At 32.9% G+C, this 19,095-nt stretch overlaps 1 long non-coding RNA gene across 1 annotated transcript; it reads right to left on the reverse strand.

The window, feature by feature from the left end:
- Nucleotides 1-218: 218 nt before the first annotated feature.
- Nucleotides 219-8,102, reverse strand: LOC135265391 (uncharacterized). Its single transcript, XR_010333036.1, has 2 exons — nucleotides 7,998-8,102; nucleotides 219-913 (listed from the first exon to the last, which is right to left on the reverse strand). It is a non-coding gene; the product is annotated as an uncharacterized LOC135265391 (long non-coding RNA).
- Nucleotides 8,103-19,095: the final 10,993 nt, after the last annotated feature.

Below are 19,095 nucleotides of genomic sequence, written 5' to 3' on the forward strand. Positions count from 1 at the left end.
AAAGACATCATTGGTTAATAAATTTACTACATGAAATCATGAATCTTAATTTAACAAATTATTTTTATTACATTCGGCCATCCTGAAATTCGGCTCGTCCCGAGACGTCTTTTATTTCTTCATCCAAAAATATTTTGATAAAATTTTCTATTTGAAGTGTTATCAGTCTGTTTTTTTTTCGAAATATGACTGACACCGTTCAATAATAACAACGAATGAATGTGCAACATTTTAATTTCGCATTTTACAGTATCTAAATTTATGCCCTGGCTTATTACAATTGTAACAAATAACTGTCTTCTGTGACTTGCGCTGAAATCCTGTATCCGAAATTTGCGTTTCCATCAAACTGCTAAGATAACATAAGAGCATTTCCGGACTTTCATACTGGCCTGCTTTAGCAGTAGTTCTCACTAATACATCTGTAACTCCCCCGATAATACACGAAACATCTCGTTTTCCAAAGATTTCTAATTCATTCAACATTGATAATTTCTTATAATAATAATGAACATAGTTTTCAATACACTTTGAACCTTTGCTTTGAAACACCTCTTTTCTATGTAATACACTTGAACCTGTTTTTGAACCAACTCTTTTCGACTCACTTATAATAATTTTAGTCCATCACTCAAAATATAATTTAATGACACTGTCAACATTAATTTTGCAAATTTCAAATTCACTTTAAAATTATTAAACGAGAATAATAACAGAACGGACATCTCTACTAATACGAACTTCAATTCTTTATCTGGTGTCTGGTGTTGGTCTATCCCACTTGTGATAATTTGTAATATAGATATTTTTATTTGGGCGTTAATTACATTGTCAATAATAATTCAAATCACAAGTCAGGAAGTTCTTTCGTCAAGCCGTTCCAGCGGATAGACCAACCAGCTCAGACTTCATTCTGTAATGAAGTAAAAAGGGTTGTTGAGTATTTATGTCAACAGCTACAAGACTTAACATTAAAGGTAAATTAACATTAACTTAAGAACAACTCTTAGGAACCATGTATAACCAGATCTCTCTCACTGAACTGGACAAATCGTGCAATGGTCAGCCCGCTAAACCCCACCTGGTTAGCCTCCACGCCGACCTGATCTTGCAGCTCTTTCAATACTCAATCGTGCAATAGGGTGGAATCCACCATCCCTTGATTAGTATTGGATAACCTCCACCAGATTGTGCAATAGGTCAACTTTACAGTCTCCCTAATCCTGGTCTTCGGATGGCAGTCACTACCCTGACTCCATCCGGGACACACCTCATAACATTACAACCAGATCGTGCAATAGATTGGAATCCACCAATCTGACCCTGGCCTAATGATAACTCACTCTACCAGATTGTGCAATAGGGGTTGGACGTAACCATCCCTAATCCTGGTTTATGACAACACGTGATCGGAGTTCATAATAAATGGCATAGTACACGTTCTAGTTTTACTACATTACTAATATTGACTACAAATACTCTGTGAGAACCACACTCACCAAATTTACGCCTTCGTTCTGCTTTTATTGTCAGGATTGAAGTTCGTATAATTTGTTTATTATAATTTTTATATAGTTACTCACAAACTAATGTGGTTCACAAACACAAACACATCATTGGTTAATAAATTTAGTACATGAAATCATGAATCTTAATTTAACAAATTATTTTTATTACACCATGGTAGTATCAAATGAGTACATGGTGGGAAAAATAATAAATTTTTTTATTTTATTTTATTTATTGTTTATTTTTTATTTTACCATTTTTGAAATAAAAATATTTAAATTTATGTTGAAGATCAAGCGTATGCCACTGATATGCTACTAAGTAGTATTAGCTCAGTTAGTAGAAAGCATAATATTCATTTGACCACGATGTACTTGATCAATGCAACAATGATCATTGTGTATTACCAATATTCATGAAGAAAACGAGTACTTTTTATTCTAATACAACTAATTTAAACTCATGCACTTTAAGTGGATTAAGGGGATTTTTACCCCTACGAAATATAAGCGTAAATGTGCTGCAGATCGTCTCTACTTATCCTGTATAAACATATATTCGTATGACAGAAAAAAGAACAATAATACTATTACATTGAAGAAAGTACAAAACTCTTATGGGAGACAACCAAGTTTTAGCTTCTGGCGACAGCTCATGACTTTCATTGAAGCCAACTTGAAAACTTGGAAACCGGAATACGACAAGATGTTGAACAGTTTCTTTCACTTGACCACATTGACAATATATCGGGTGATTCAAAAATATGTGGCATAATTTTAACCACGAATGCCCCTCTACAATTAAGAATAGATAGGATAGTATTTACTGACCCACCACAAAAAATTGGAAAATTACAATTTTTCAAAAATTGGTATGGAAAAATGGTTTTTTGAAAATATTTTTGTTACCGTTCATGCGATTATTATGAAATTTTGCTTGTCAAGAGACACAAAGACGCTCTTTGATATGGTATAAATGAAAATCTTGTAAAAGCTATAGATTTCCGATGACAAAGGGGCCCTTCCAGTTTTTAGGTGATAACTCAATTTTTCGGCCTATAAACACGTATTTTTGATACCAAAAATCAAAAGCTCAATTATTTTTTAATAAAAAAGGAACTCTTGCTTCATATCGCCAAAATGTACCGTTCTCGAGTTATTTGGGATTAAACTAAACTCTACACCGCTGTGCAGAATAAAAAAGTATAAATTTTAAGCATACCATTACCTTGGAAACTGTCGACTAAGAATGACACAGCTGTCATTGCTGTCACATTTGATGTCAATTTTATTTAATCTAAAGTAAAATTTGCTTATTTCTTGATGATAATAGTTAAAGACACGATTATGTGTTGGAAGAAATAATGCATGAGCTAACGGTAGCCGTCCCGGCATCACAACTTAATCTGATGCCACACCACCAGAAAACGATTTTCCCTCCAAATCGCTGTTTTTATCGATATTTCAATACTTGCATTATAAAACTATCTATAACCCAAATGACGAATTAAAACGATCAGCGACCAGGAACATAATCTCAACTGTAACAAATCACAAAATAATATCTTATCAACCATTTATTGTACCATTATTGCAATTTTTCTTTAATAGGAAGTTAATTTAATCCACAAGTTGTTGAAACCTGCAAAGAATAACGCACGGTTTAATGTTTATTAACATGTTTAAAAATTACAAGAACTTCAACAACAATAAGCATGAAAGCAACAAATTCCGCTAGCGCGCTAGCTGGCGCCTGTGCTATTTTTCGTAAGCGCGAAAAAAAAATCATAAAGTCATAACGATAAAAAAATTCTTTTAGTATTTGGAAATGATGTCCTGATCACCCCATACTGGTAAGTCTAGTTAAAAAAAATGATCCAGGTTATTATTGTTGTTTAATAAAAAAAAATTGACTTCATCATTCATATTTTCTTTGATATTCGCGCTTATGAAAAATAGCACCGGCGCCAATTAGCACGCTGGCGGCATTTGTTGCTTTTGTGCTCATTGTTGTCGAAGCTCTTGTAATTTTTAAAAAAGTAAAAAAACATTAAGCCGTGCGTTATTCTTTTGTGGATCAAATTAACTTCCTATTAAAGAAAAATTGCAACAATGGCATTACAAATAGTTTTAGATTTAGATTTTATTTTGTGATTTGTTACAGTTGAGGTTGTGTTCTTGGTCTCTGATCGTTTTAATTCTTCATTTGGATTATAGTTTATAATGCAAGTAGTGAAGTATTGATAAAACCAGCAATTTGGAGGGAAAATCGTTTTACGGTGTGAAAACCTTGTGGTGTAGTCTCAGATCAAGTTGTGATGCCGGGATGGCTATCGCTAGCTCATGCATTATTTCTTCCAACACATAATCATGTCTTTTACTATTATCATCAAGAAATAATCAAAATTTACTTTGGATTAAATTAAATTGACATCAAATGTGACAGCAATGACAGCTGTGTCATTCGTAGTGAACTGTTTCCAAGGTAATGGTACGCTCAAAATTTATACTTTTCTATTCTGCAGAAATAACTAGAGAACGGTACAGTTTGACGACATGAAGCAAGAGTACCTTTTTTTATTAAAAAATAATTGGGCTTTTGATTTTTGACATCAAAAATACGTGTTTATAGGCCGAAAAATTGAGTTATCACCTAAAAACTGGAAGGGCCCCCTTGTCACCGAAAATGTATAGCTTTTACACCATTTACACCATATCAAAGAGCGTCTTTGTGTCTCTTGGCATGCGAAATTTCATAATAATCGCATGAACGGTAACAAAAATATTTACATAAAACCATTTTTCCAAACCAATTTTTGAAAAATTGTAATTTTCTAATTTTTTGAGGTGGGTCAGTAAATACTATCCAATCTATTTTCATTTTTAGAGGGGTATTCGTGGTTAAAATTATGCCACATATTTTTGGATCACCCGATAGAGTTTCTGTAGCATTCCCTTAAATAACATTGAATTATATCTGGCATGGCCATTTCTTAGTCTGTTCAATTTCACCCAGACCCATTCTAGGTACCCTTTTTGATGGATATTCTATTAAATCTTTTAATGAAATGTAGGATAATGGACCACATGGAAAAAATTTCCGATATTAAACGTTTCAACCCAAAATGGTTTTTTAGATTTTAATCGATTTTCGGGGGCAATCAGGTCAGACCATATTGGATACTCTTCTATATTTGATTCACAGTTTCTTGAATGGAAGTTTTCTTCTGAGTGCAGGTGGAGCAATGTTAGACAATACTGGAAGTCATTCGGTGGGGTTGATTTCAAAGTGCTAGTTATGACTCGCACAGCAGTGTTTAATTTAATCTATTTTGCTTGTATGTGAACTGTTCATTCAAAGAGCACTGCAATATTCTGCCGTTGAAAACACTAATACAAGAGCCGTAACACGAAGAGTTTTAGCATAAGCACCCCAAGTCTCCTGTTCCACTAGGATGATTTTCTCTATTTTTGGTGGTTCACGTTTTGGATGATTAAAAGTCAAGCAGTCTTTATGACAGTGAACACTTCTGTTTATGGCAACAAATGCTTTACATTAATAGAATTTGAAAAATGTTTTTCCAAAATATGAAATAAAAAAGATTCGCCGGATGTACTCGTAGTTGCACATTGATCTTTTATTGTTTTATCGGGTTCATAACTGGTAGAAGGCACATTGGAAGAAAGTGATTTTACAGCAAAGGAACCAATGAGTCTAAAATTATCACTAAAATTATCACAATAATTGAACACAAAATGTGCCTTGTAAGACAGTTTAGTGTTTTCTCCAAAAGACGAGCTGCAGTTATTTTGGCATTACATGACTTAGTTACCCATTTATGAAATTAGCTAGCTTGAGCAACTAAGGTAAAGATATTTACTGAAAGACCTTTAAACATAAAAGAGTCGGTATTCAGGGTTTTGGTGTAATAATTTTATTTTTCTCCCAGATTCTCTTAAAATGCGAATTTTAAATCTGTGAGATATCGTTTATTGAAAACATAATTGTTTATACAGAGTGAATTAGTATTCCATATATTTTAATGTACAGTCACTTTCAAAAGTATTTTTTTATATAATAATATAATATAATATAATAATAATAATAATAATAATAATAATAATAATAATAATAATAATAATAATAATAATAATAATAATGTTTTTTCAAATATTTTACAGAAGACAATCACTGTTTATATGAGTGTGTTTATAAAAGGCGCCCCGAATTAAAATGTTTTTTATTGTCTTTTTAAATGAATTGATATTTAGATCCTTTATTTCATTAGGCTAACTTGGAAGAAACGAAATAACTATTGAAAGACAAAACATATAATTTGAAATAAATAATACAAATTAAAAGATTTATTTTTTATTTATACAAATTTTGGTTTCTGACGAATTTTAAGTTGTGTTCATTCCTACTTAGGATTGCCAAAGATTTACCTTTGCAACATTATGAATAATTATACCAGTTGATTTTTTTCTAAGATCAATCTTATCCCCTCTCTTCGGTTTCCAATACTGTCACTGTCACTGTTAGTTTATGGTGCGATTTTTGCCGCTGTTATTTAACAGAACATGTTACTATAGAAATTTTGCTAACAGAGGGTAACAGTGTTTACGGAATACAAGTTTAAATTTATTTTTTAAATTTAAATTTAACAGCTGCAATTTTTACAGTTATATAGCAATAACATAGTAACAGAAGTTAGAGAATAGCACCATAAGGTATAAATCGTTGTTAACAGATTTGATTATCTTTGGCGTATTTGCTACAGCTTTGTATGTACGAGCTCTATAAAAATGACGGATTGTAATGTTAGGAACATGTTGGATTTCTCGATGTTGTGGTGTGATTCTTATAGAAAATCGCGGCACATAACCTTAGAACATGTCTATACATATTGAATACAGCAGTCAAGACGGGATCTTCGTGAATGCAAAATGCCTTAACCCCCGTATGATAATTTAAAAATGTTGCTTACACTTTTCTGGTGCTGTTCTCTACTCTGTCTATAAAATATTTACATTTGCACCGCTAAATCATGGACAGATGCTTTCCGAATATCTGATAAATATAAATTGCCATTTTTACGACTTCTGAACGAGAAGACTGACTATTTTGGCACTTATTATGAAAGGATGAATGTAAAAATATAGCATATACCGTGTGAATTATGGTCTAGACTAGTTTTATAAACGTCTTTTGTTGGTGGAGAAAAATGGTGGAGGCGCCGGGATCGCCTACCTTGCAACCAGATAAAATATTTATTGAATTATTCGTTATTATACTTCTACTGCTAAAATAAACTTTATTGTTATTGAGGGCCTTTCTTGTCAATATTACAGGTTTTTAAAAGAACTGCCAGTTACAAAAATGATTATGGGTACGATTTGTTCTTTAAGGATCCAAATATTTTTTATTTCAGTTGCTTAAATAATGTATGTCTCGTATGTTGTATGTGTTTGGAACTACATTGTACAAATGCATGTTTTTCTAAATTGTCAACAATGATACTATCTGGTAATTTACAGTTAAAACAGTTAAAACTGTTCTGTCTCATTAAAGTTTACAATTGTAAATCAGGATCGTATTTATATTAAGGTGATTTGGCCTGAATCAAACCAGAATTGAAAGCTAACTTGATTTAAAAATTTAAAAATAATAAATTATGATTGTTTTAGAAAACTATTATTTAGTGTGAAACATAAGAACATTAAAAAATAATTAAAACTTAACGACAATACGTAATGACGCATTTTCTCGGAGAAGACTGAGAGTTTATCTGCTTATTATGATAGATCTTACAAAACTTCCATGCTTAATAATTAATTAATAGGATTATATTAACAATGGTATAGACTCGTTCTTTATTATACTCCAACAGTCGCAGTTTTTTAAAGATAATTGGGTCCCGTTATTTACCGCTACTTTAGTTGTTTTAGCTAATGTGGTTTTTATTTACCAGAAACCTTTCTGCACATAGGAGGTCTTCTACAGTAATAAAAATAGTTCATCCCTTTAAACATTTATTATTTTCTTACCTGGTATCGTTTTCTGCCGTTTATTCTTGTTCTTATTAATTTCTCTAAATCAACAAAATTTCTTTTAGTTTGATTAATTAGTCGAATATATTCTGAAGGTACAAAAATTAAGAAAATTTAAAAAGTTATGTGAGAGCGCTGCGCTTCTATATAAAAAAAAACGAAACAATATTTCATTGGACGCTGTTCTTAATGTTCTTTCATTGATATCAAGCGCACCGAATTCTGTTTTATGTATGCTGGCAATTATTCGGCTCTATAACCTTGTTGAAAGCTTAGAATTTTCAGCAATCACTGAATACTGCTTGATAATAAACACTACTTCACTTCCCTACACAAATTACTTCCTTTTATGAAAGATCCCTTTGATCTATGTTATTCGGCCGATCAAAGAAAAATCTAGACACTATAATTAGTCGACTTTTGCTTTTTATTGCTTACCGGAGTTTAATAATGATGGAAGAGCTGCAGCTCTGTTCTATTGAAATCTTTCTCGTTTACTTTTGTCTTTTAAAGGCATGTATATGCATTGCTTTTAAACACATATGAAACATCAAGATATATTTGAGCAGGAAGACATAAATTTTGTTGCAGATAATGTCAAAATTATCTGATTATTTTAATACATTATATTGTCTAGACTAGATAGAACTGCTTATAATTTTTTTGTACTCATAGCTTTTAGATAGCTGTTTGCCCACACGCTCCAGCGAGTGGAAATCGGACTTTCCCGCACTGCGGTGTTTTTTACTTTGCAACAATGACTAGGGACATTTAATAGGTTGGTACCGTTACCGTTGGGATGGAAACGATACTTTTTTATGATAAGTGACAGTTCATGTCAATTTGATGCTTGTTTGACCTGTTAGGAACCCACCAGCAAAAAGAACTAAATTATCAAAAAAAATATTTTTTGATACCGTAGCGTGGCTCCTGGCGACCCGTTTTTGGACGCAATTTATAGAAACAATCAAGACTTAAAAAATGCAAAAATTACGTCTCACACACTACACTTTATTACTTTCGAATCACCTACACCTGATTATTACCGAATTGGAAGGTGCTTTTCCTTTGATAAAATCGTAGTTTTTTTTTTTTGTAATTGTTGTAAGTGCTGGTTGTCAATCGTTAACTAATCCGTGTTGGTTTTAATTAGCTTGGGTATACAAGGTCTTGGCATTTGGCGCGCATTGTTCGGGCCTATAAATTAATTTAAATAATTAGAGGCAGTGTTCTGATAATAGTTGTTGGAGGCAGAATTCCGCTGGTTCAGTACATTAGCGGCGCTGGCGTCAACGGTGTTGGCTTAATATCACGGCCTGAATGCTAATACCGGCCTGGCTTTACAGATATCGACCCTTTTAGTAATGAAACACGTAAACAACACCAGACTACTCCTTTAGTTAACGGAGAATAACGAAGATTACGGATACGTGCAACAGACACGGACTTAGCACTCCAAATAGAACGATGATTGGAAACGGTGCACTTTTCAAGATAAGCGAAATTGGAACGAGGCGAGTGTTAATTCGAAATTAGAAAATAACAAACGGTGATTAAATTTACCACTGGTAAAAAATTACCAAGTGATTGGAGACACGGGAAACGAAGCTGGATAATTCTAACGAACTGTCAAATTGCTTATTTCAATCAGAAGGGGTAGATTGTCTCTGGTCGATAAGCACCAGTGCGGTAAAACTTTTTGTTTTAGTTTTTGTCTAAAACGGCAAATTGTTCTCGATTGCAAAAACCTTGGAGTGCTTATCAAATTTACACAGAAAAAAGCGACCCCAAGTAGAGCTAATTATTCTAACAGTAATTTATTAACTCGGACGTTTTCCATTCGAAGCGATTGTTAGACTATTTTGTAGAATTTAAATTTAAAGCAATAAAATGTGAAAAGGTGAAATTTTTTCACGATAGAATAAAAAAATAACCATTTGAATAAAAAAATCACCAAATGGCTATGTTGTTCTATCGAATTTTTGTTGTATGGCTTTAAGGCGGCCCTCGAGAACTGTCAAAATGATGTCTTTATACTTTTATACGGTGGTGGTAATAGAATGGTGCGTTCGCTCCCATGATTTTGACGGCAAAATTGTCAAGTGGAATGAGATAACACGGATGCGTTCTTTTTTCAACAATGGCCATTATTAGATGGAGCTTTTGAACTTTGAAAAATGTCATCAAAATTTTTGACTTTAAAAATGTTGGGTTATGAACAGTTTCATGACAGTAGTTATAATCCCAAAAAGTCAAGTAATAAAAAGTAATAGTTTTCTGTAAACAATTATGTTGTATTTCGTAACAAAAAATACATGAAAATGCTTGGGGTACACAAAAGAGTATGACATAAATATTAAAAAAACCCATGTGCCCTATATAAATACACCCAAAACCAACGATATTTGGGAGTGATTTCTGCAAGCTTTGTTGAGAGTTGGGTTGTTTTAGGTTAATCATCATAAATAATGCCTTAATCAGATTTTCTCATGGATAATTAGAAATGTCGGATGATGTGATATTTTAGTTCTTGTTAAATAAGTTTACCTTTTATTTTACTTTGATTGTTACAGAATGCATGAATGCATTTTGCATACTTGTAGTAAAACAGAGCTATAGGAAATGTAATTCAATTTAGAATTTAGTAAAAATTGTGCTTCTAAGGAACACAGCACTAATAAAAGACGGATAACTTAGTTGAAACCTACTGAATTATGATCACACGTAGGAGTAAGGATCTGTAAAACATTTGTTTGTTGATGATTAAGTTTCAGGCCCGACCTTTTTCATACAAAGTTTCGCTATTTGTAATTTTGTTAATCTATTTGTTATATGTAATGTATGCAACCCATAAATCACACGAAGTGCAAACGAAGCGCCATCTTCCGGAAAATAGTGACAAGAGAACGCGCCGATACCATTTGACTTCAGTTCAGTCACCATCCTATTATCATCACCTTTTATACATATCTCAAAAAATAGACCACATGCCAGTACAAAACTAAAAGCAAAATGACTAGAAATTAATTTCCCACAAAACTACACATTTTTTATTTAGTATTGAATCCATTTTCATGGTCTGCTGATCTGAGACTTAGGTGCCAAACGCAAGATACTGCACAGATCGGAAAAAAATACACTATTCATGTACAACATCATTGTAAATATGCATGCAAAAAATTGAACGCAATACTAGCAATAACAAGGAAAAACAACCTTTACAAAAATTTCTTTGAAAATGAGATTTTTTTAAACTTACCGCTTTCAAAATGTATTTGCCAGTTGGAAGCGCCACAATGGTTTCCGGTTGAAAATTCTTGTTTATTTTGAGATATGTATAAAAGTAAAAAAGGGTGAAAACACATTTTTTTTTGATTTGACAGTTTGATTTTGACAGTTCTTGGGGTCGGCCTTAAGAAATGTATATAACTAGGTGTATTGCTCATCCCAAATCCGGGTACGTAATGTAAACCTAATTTCTCAGTTTTTTTAAGGTGATATGAACTACATTTATACCTGATTTTGACACTGATAATTGTTTATAGAAAAAAAACAGACTAAATGAAATAATGTACCATAGTCACCTAATTAATTTATTATTGTAGGATAACAGTGTACTACCTTTACTCGTATCTATGGAATAAGCAACAACATTATTAATACGTATAAGAGAAATAGAAAAATAAATAAAGGACATAAAAGACTCGGGAGTTTGATACCGGCCTGCTTTGGCACCAGTTTGTACAACTACATCTGTAATTCTGCAGATGATACAAGATACAGCTCCTTTACCAAAAATTTCCAATTTATTTAGCATCGACAAGTTTTTATTATAATAATTAAATTAATTTTTTTTAGGTCTCTTAACTCGTTCAACCTTTTGCTCATGCATGTTGTGATAAGGTGACAAGGAAGAGCTGACTCATAGAATATTGTAGCTGACTAATTCTTTCTTCCAATCATCCTACGTATTCATAAGAACCGGCAAACTTTTATACCAAATCTTAGAAGCTAGGCCTCTCAAATTTGTTATTACAAAATAAATTGTGGTTTCTTCAGTCCACTGAAATACGGATCTACATTTATCTACTCTTCTGCAACATTTCGGAATTACTTGAATCAAAAGTTGATACAGCATCAACTTCTGTGGAAGTTGAATTTGCTTGACGATTTGATGTTTCCATAAAATTTGTCATTACTTGAGTAAAGTGTTCAACATTCTCATTGTTTCCTCTATTATCTGACCACTAACAGCCGGCTGTCTTCAGCCAGCTAGTCTGATTTCCATTCTTTGAAGATACTGCTTTTCTGCCGTTGCTCTACAGGTTTAGTGGTTTCCATAACTTTTTGTGGACTACACAGTGGGCACAAGAACTTTAGCCAAGACATCAGCACAATTTTTATTTTTCCGTTTAATCGTTGTTACTAGTTACATAAATCAGTGTAATCATGAATTGACGTTTGTTTCTTCCATTATTTGGCTATTTTTAAAGTAATCCAAAGCTGTGAATAATAAAATGTTGAAAATACGAAAGCACAAGACGCAATGAGGAAGTTTCCCAATTTTTAAAATATTATTTATTATCAGCATAGTAGTACTCAAATCAAGAAATGAAACGCAAAAAATTATTTCAACAGCTTTAAAAATATCAAAAATATAAGCTTTTTTATCTGCCGGTTTGACAGCGGTCCTACTTTGAAGCTGATGACGTCATGCGGCATAAATGTTCACAAGGTAGCGGCGATTTACACACTGTTGTTCCTTTCGGTATTGTGTTAAGATCGCTGGATAATTTTATTTACTTAAAAGAAGTAAATATTGAAACAAAATGTTGTTTGTTATGATTGAAGTAATTTGTTTAAGTAGATACTGTAATAATTTTCTAATAGCCAATAATAATCCATTTTAATAATCACAAAAATCGGCGTTTGCTATATAAAATACTTTATTTCTTACTATATGCCTTCGAATTTTTTCAGAATTTGTCTACGATTTCTTATAAATAATAAATATTAATTAATAAGAAATATTTAGATTAATAAAATATAATTTTATTTAAAAAAATAAAAATAAAATACAATGGAAATTTTTATGATTTCTAGTGTCATTCTAAAACAAGCGATGCTTGCAAAATGTTTTGTACAAAAAATATGTAAAAAAATAAGTGTTCTATAAATGACTTTTGATAAAAAAAATCGAAACTTGCATAAACAGAAATACAGTTTCTTTATTTGTCGATGCTTTTGAAAATACGTTCAATAAATAAGTAGATGTGGTTTATAATTATTAATTATAAATCTAGAGTTTACAAAGATATGAAATTACTATTTTCTTGTTTTTTTAAGTTATAATGTTCTCGTTTTTTCGATGTCAAACGGTTTTATAGCGTGAGATTTTTACATTTTTTTTATTTTATTTAGGACATTCATAAAAAATGATTGGAAAAAATTGAGAAACAGCGAAGGAATTTTGTAAACGTACCATTACTTGTGCAATTATAAAGACTATTAATGGAATTAATTTCAAAAAAATGGAAACTTCCTCATTTCTACATCTTGATTCATATGTTTTTTGTAATGTTTTTTTACGAATATTTTTTTACTTTTATTCCAAAGAAGCTCTACAAATTAGACAAAACGTTTCTTATCCATTTTTTCCAAATCGTCCAGTCAAATTAGATAAATCGGTGAAAAAATTTCAAATGTTCAGCAGAATTACTGCATTTCTTGTCATAGACACTTGACAAATTATACATTGTACATAAATTATTTTTTAAATTACTAATTTTTAATATCTTTGTGATTATTAACACGTTTTTTTATTTTACCTTTTGCAAACATTTTAGCATTGTCAACAAAATCAAAAACTTTTGTTTCCAAGGCTAGGTATTTTAATAATTTAGGACCGGTTTATTGAAGCGTCATTAATTTAATCTGTAATTAAATGCTTGATTAGCTGGTCACGTGACCAAATTCAACTAATTTGATTTGTCCATTCGCGTTTACAACGAATCCAATTTTAACAAAGCTTTCTATAAACCGGTTCTTAATGTTTAAATCAAAAAAATCGAATTCTGAGTTACAATTGACGAAATTCACTATCTGAAATACAAGTTTTGTGAAATCAAATTGACTAATTTGAATTACATGTGATATTTTCTAAAATTCAGTTTAGTATTCTGAATTACAATTAACACATTCTGAAATACAATTTCACAATTAACGATTTCTGAAATATATCTTACGGTTTTTGAATTACACTTGAAAAAGGTGTAGTCGTCGACGTCTGACGCATTTAATCCAATCAGTCAGCTTTTCCTCAAGTCTTAATGAAATATCGAGTTAAAAAAACCATTAAAGAAATATTTGTCTGGAGCGAAACGATCGAAGGTAATAAAGTGGAAAAGGTGATTGATTGATCAAGAGCCCCCTCTCATATCCGCGCAACTGATTCTAATCTCTTCTCAAAGGGTTCCAGCACATTCAACCCTAACGAAATCCCTCATTCTCATTCCGTCCCATTATTCAGCGTATAGTTTCGGTTTTTAAGAGGCTAAATTTTATTTTATACAACGGTGGATTAAAGATGTAATCTCAATTACAAGCCACACATCCTGGTCTTACTAAGACTCGCATGTATTATGAAGGGTAATCCGGTGACCGGAGGTAACTCGCCTGAAATGGAAGTAGAGCAGGAAGATCGTTTGTTTGGGAGGATTAAGGTCGGATATGCAGACTGGACACAATATTCATAAACGAGCCCGACTCGGGAGGTCATCATCCTGATATCGTTTTGGTTTATTAGTGCGATTAGCCCATCTGTATTCATGCCTTCTTCTGATCTAACGAGGACAATGTTCGTGCTTTGAGTTTCACAAACTGTTTGACCATGTTGATACAAAAGAGTGTAAATAACTCGACAGGTTTCGACTTCAAACGGGAGGAATAATTGGATGTAGTCGGACGGTTTGCTTCAAATGAGTCAAATCTAGAAGTTTGACTTCAAAACAAGCCGCTCATTGAGTATTCTTTTTATAAAACTGAAGGGATTTTAAGCTTCGGTTTGTTTTACGGTTCTAGTCAATGTCAAAGTTTTGATATGCCTTTGGATAATTGTAATTGTGATTGAGATAGTATCTCACGTTAGAGGAATTGTGAGGGATATTAATCTGAAATTTTCTACTTTGCCATAGGCAATCGTTAGACCTGCTTCTTTGAAAACTACTTAAACCACACTGTGGTGTTTACAACCAAGTTAGGGTCATTTATTAGGTTGGTATCGCTACCGTTGAGATGGAAATATTTTTTTTACAATAAGTAACAGTTCATGTGAGTTTGAGTTTGGAATTTTTGAATTGTTTTTGAAATATTCATTATACCTACAAAACTTTGCACCTAACTAAATTGTATTTTTTAAACACGTCAGGTAAATAATTATAATATTTATTTAACTAATCGATTATGAAAAAAACGATTTTGTTTAAGGACCTTTGCTAAATAGGGTGAGTGCAGCGGACAAGTTTTGTAACTTGTGCGAGTTAAACAATAACAAACATTTAATAACGTACGATATACGTACAGTTTCCAAAATAGGTTCATTTGTTTTTGCAAAAGTTTTTTGAAATTGTTGCTCAGTTATAGTTCTAATTTGAGATGGATTGTCCATAACTGATATACTTTTTTGTCAAAGTGTCTAATGCAGGACTACCGGCTGCTCAAAAACCGGCACACCAACTCAATGGTCTGTCGTAAGAAATTACTTACATATTAAGGTAAAAATAGTAAAAAAAATCTGTGTAATAAAGTTATTGATAATTTGGAGGAATTTGAATTTGAAATAAGTGATATGTGGCAACGTTGTCTAACAGTCGTGATTGCAATAAAATTTGATAAACAATTAAAATAAATTATTTTTGAAACGGTTCTCTAGTAAATGATTCCCAATGTTTGCACATCTACAAGTTGTGATTGTTTTATGATTTTTTTTAATTCAGAAAGCTGCTAAAGTCTAAATTTAAAAATAATTATTTATCGTTTTGTATGGGAAGATTACTTAGTGTGAAACATTAAAACATTAAAAGATAATGAAAACTGAAGAAGCTAACAAAATAAATTAGTAGCTCCAGATTTTTTAAAGTATGATTTTAGGATTTTCTTCAAGATCCTTTCCGTAATCCACAACGTACCAGTAAGTTGGTACGCCAGTTTTTGATCATCCTGTATATTTAAATTATTTAATTATTTATTATTTAAATATTTTAATTATTTAAATTATTTTTAGATTATTTAAATTTATTATTTTGTATTTTTTTACGTTGGCGATTTAAAATTCCACCATTTGGCAAACCCGCTGTTAGCTCGAAGGATAACATTTAAAGTGAAAATGATATAAAAACGAGATCAACTTTTTCACTTCACTTTATTGATCAACAGAACTATCTCGATTGGAGTCAGTAGTAACAACCTATAAAATTTTGATACAAAAAACGTTAACATACTCCATTCCGTTGTAAAATTAATGAATATTAATTTATAACAGGAGAACCTAAGATATATCTTATTCTTCTATAGGTAATTTACAAATTTTAGTAGTTGCACGTTTAGCCTAAACACTTCCAGTTTTCTAAAATACCTCCCAAACCATGGATCCGAAATGCCATTTAGTCGGTGGCAGATTGTCATCGATCAGTACGAGTATAACCAAAGCTCCATCTAGTTGACTATCGGTTACGTTCTTACATTTGTAGCTTTGTCAGTTTTACCGATGTTACAAGAAAACGTGAAGGTTTGCACAGTCGCAAGAAGATCTGAATACTTGCTCAGCTTACGCCAGTTTTGCAAAAGACGATGTGAAGACTTGCTCAGTTTTCCGCAGTTTTGCAAGAACACGTGAATACTTGCTCACCTTTCGGAAGTTTTACAAGACAATGTAAAAGCTTGCTCAGCTTTTGGCAGTTTTACAAGACAATGTGAAAACTTGCTGGGCTTTCGGCAGTTTTGCAAGGAGACGTGAATACGTGTCCAGCTTTCGGCAGTTTAGCAAGACGATTTAAAGACTTGCTTACCTTTCGGCAGTTGCGCAAGACAATGTGAAGACTTGCTTAGATTTTGGCAGTTTTACAAGACAATGTGAAAACTTGCTCAGCTTTCGACAGTTTTGCAAGACGATAACACGATGTGAAGACTTGCTCAGCTTTTGATAATTTTCCAAGAAGACGTGCATACTTACTCAGGTTTCCGCATTTTTGCAAGACGATGTGAAGACTTGCTCAGCTTTCGACAGTTTTGCAAGACGATGTGAAGACTTGCTCAGTTTTCGGCAGTTTTGTAAGACGATAAGATGATGTGAAGACTTGCTCAGCTTTCCGCATTTTTGCAAGACGATGTGAAGACTTGCTCAGTTTTTGGCAGTTTTGCAAGACGATAAGACGATGTGAAGACTTGCTTGGCTTTCGATAATTTTCCAAGGAGACATGAATACTTACTCAGCTTTTCTCATTTTTGCAAGACGATGTGAAGACTTGCTCAGTTTTCCGCAGTTTTGCAAAAACATGTAAATACTTGCTCACCTTTCGGCAGTTTTACAAGACTATATAAGGATTTGCTCACCTTTCGGCAGTGTTATAAGACATTGTGAAGACTTGCTCAGCTTTTGGCATTTTTACAAAACAATGAGAAGACTTGCTGGGCTTTCGGCAGTTTTGCAAGGAGACGTGAATACGTGTCCAGCTTTCGGCAGTTTAGCAAGACGATTTAAAGATTTGCTTACCTTTCGGCAGTTGTGCAAGACAATGTGAAGACTTGCTTAGATTTTGACAGTTTTACAAGACAATGTGAAAACTTGCTCAGCTTTCGACAGTTTTGCAAGACGATAAGACGATGTGAAGACTTGCTCAGCTTTCGACAGTTTTGCAAGACGATAAAACGATGTGGAGACTTGCTCAGCTTCCTGCATTTTTGCAAGACGATGTGAAGACTTGCTCAGTTTTCGGCAGTTTTGCAAGACGATAAGATGATGTGAAGACTTGCTCAGCTTTCCGCATTTTTGCAAGACGATGTGAAGACTTGCTCAGTTTTCCGCAGTTTTGCAAAAACATGTGAATACTTGCTCACCTTTCGGCAGTTTTACAAGACTATATAAAGATTTGCTCACCTTTCGGCAGTGTTATAAGACATTGTGAAGACTTGCTCAGCTTTTGGCATTTTTACAAAACAATGAGAAGACTTGCTGGGCTTTCGGCAGTTTTGCAAGGAGACGTGAATACGTGTTCAGCTTTCGGCAGTTTAGCAAGACGATTTAAAGACTTGCTTACCTTTCGGCAGTTGTGCAAGACAATGTGAAGACTTGCTTAGATTTTGGCAGTTTTACAAGACAATGTGAAAACTTGCTCAACTTTCGACAGTTTTGCAAGACGATAAGACGATGTGAAGACTTGCTCAGCTTTCGATAATTTTCCAAGGAGACGTGAATACTTACTCAACTTTCCGCATTTTTGAAAGACGTTGTGAAGACTTGCTCAGTTTTCCACAGTTTTGCAAAAACACGTGAATACTTGCTCACCTTTCGGCAGTTTTACAAGACACTATAGAGATTTGCTCACCTTTCGGCAGTGTTATAAGACATTGTGAAGACTTGCTCAGCTTTTGGCATTTTTACAAAACAAAGAGAAGACTTGCTGGGCTTTCGCCAGTTTTGCAAGGAGATGTGAATACGTGTCCAGCTTTCGGCAGTTTAGCAAGACGATTTAAAGACTTTCTCACTTTTCGGCAGTTTTACAAGACGACGTTATTACTTGCTCAATCGCAAGTTCAGGTTTCGTTTTCATTAACTGAATTGATCTTAGGTGGATTCAACATGGAGTCAATCCGGCTCGAGGAACCCTAAATGTTAGCTTGGAAGGACCGTATTTAACTCGAAAATTATATAAAAATGAGATTCACTTTCTCACTTAATTTTCTTGATAAACAAAACTGACTCGATTTGAGTCCATTGTAACGACATATGGAATTTTGATACAAAATGCGTTAACACTTCCTTTTACACATCGTGAGTTCCCGGTTGGGAAACACTGCTCTAAATCCACCTTTGGCTCATTCTTCAACACCGCTTCTTGATATCTCTTGATAACAAAGGCAAGGGAAACATTACTTTAAAACACCGAGACATCTTTCATTCGTATTTCTTGTGGTTCTATGAGAATTATAAGCTTCTTCTGCTGCAGTTTTGTATTAAAGGTGCAAAAGTAATGATTAATCAACGACAAGTGTCCACTTTCACCTACAGAAAAACCACCTTCATAACGACCATTTTTAACATGAGTACACAAAGGTGAATCATTAAAAAAATGTTGCTTTCGTCTATTTCTTTTGCTTATCTAGTTACATTTTTTATTTTTAGGGAAGTCACTTAATAAGAGTAGGCTTTACTTCCTTTCAGTGTCTATGATTTTTAGGGATTAATTATAAACTATTGTTTTACACTCCTTAAACTTTTTGTAATAAGTTCTACAATTAGCTCTATATTTACCTCTACTCT

Source organism: Tribolium castaneum, chromosome 2 (assembly GCF_031307605.1).
Source record: "Tribolium castaneum strain GA2 chromosome 2, icTriCast1.1, whole genome shotgun sequence".
In the NCBI taxonomy this organism is placed as follows: Eukaryota; Metazoa; Arthropoda; class Insecta; order Coleoptera; family Tenebrionidae; genus Tribolium; species Tribolium castaneum.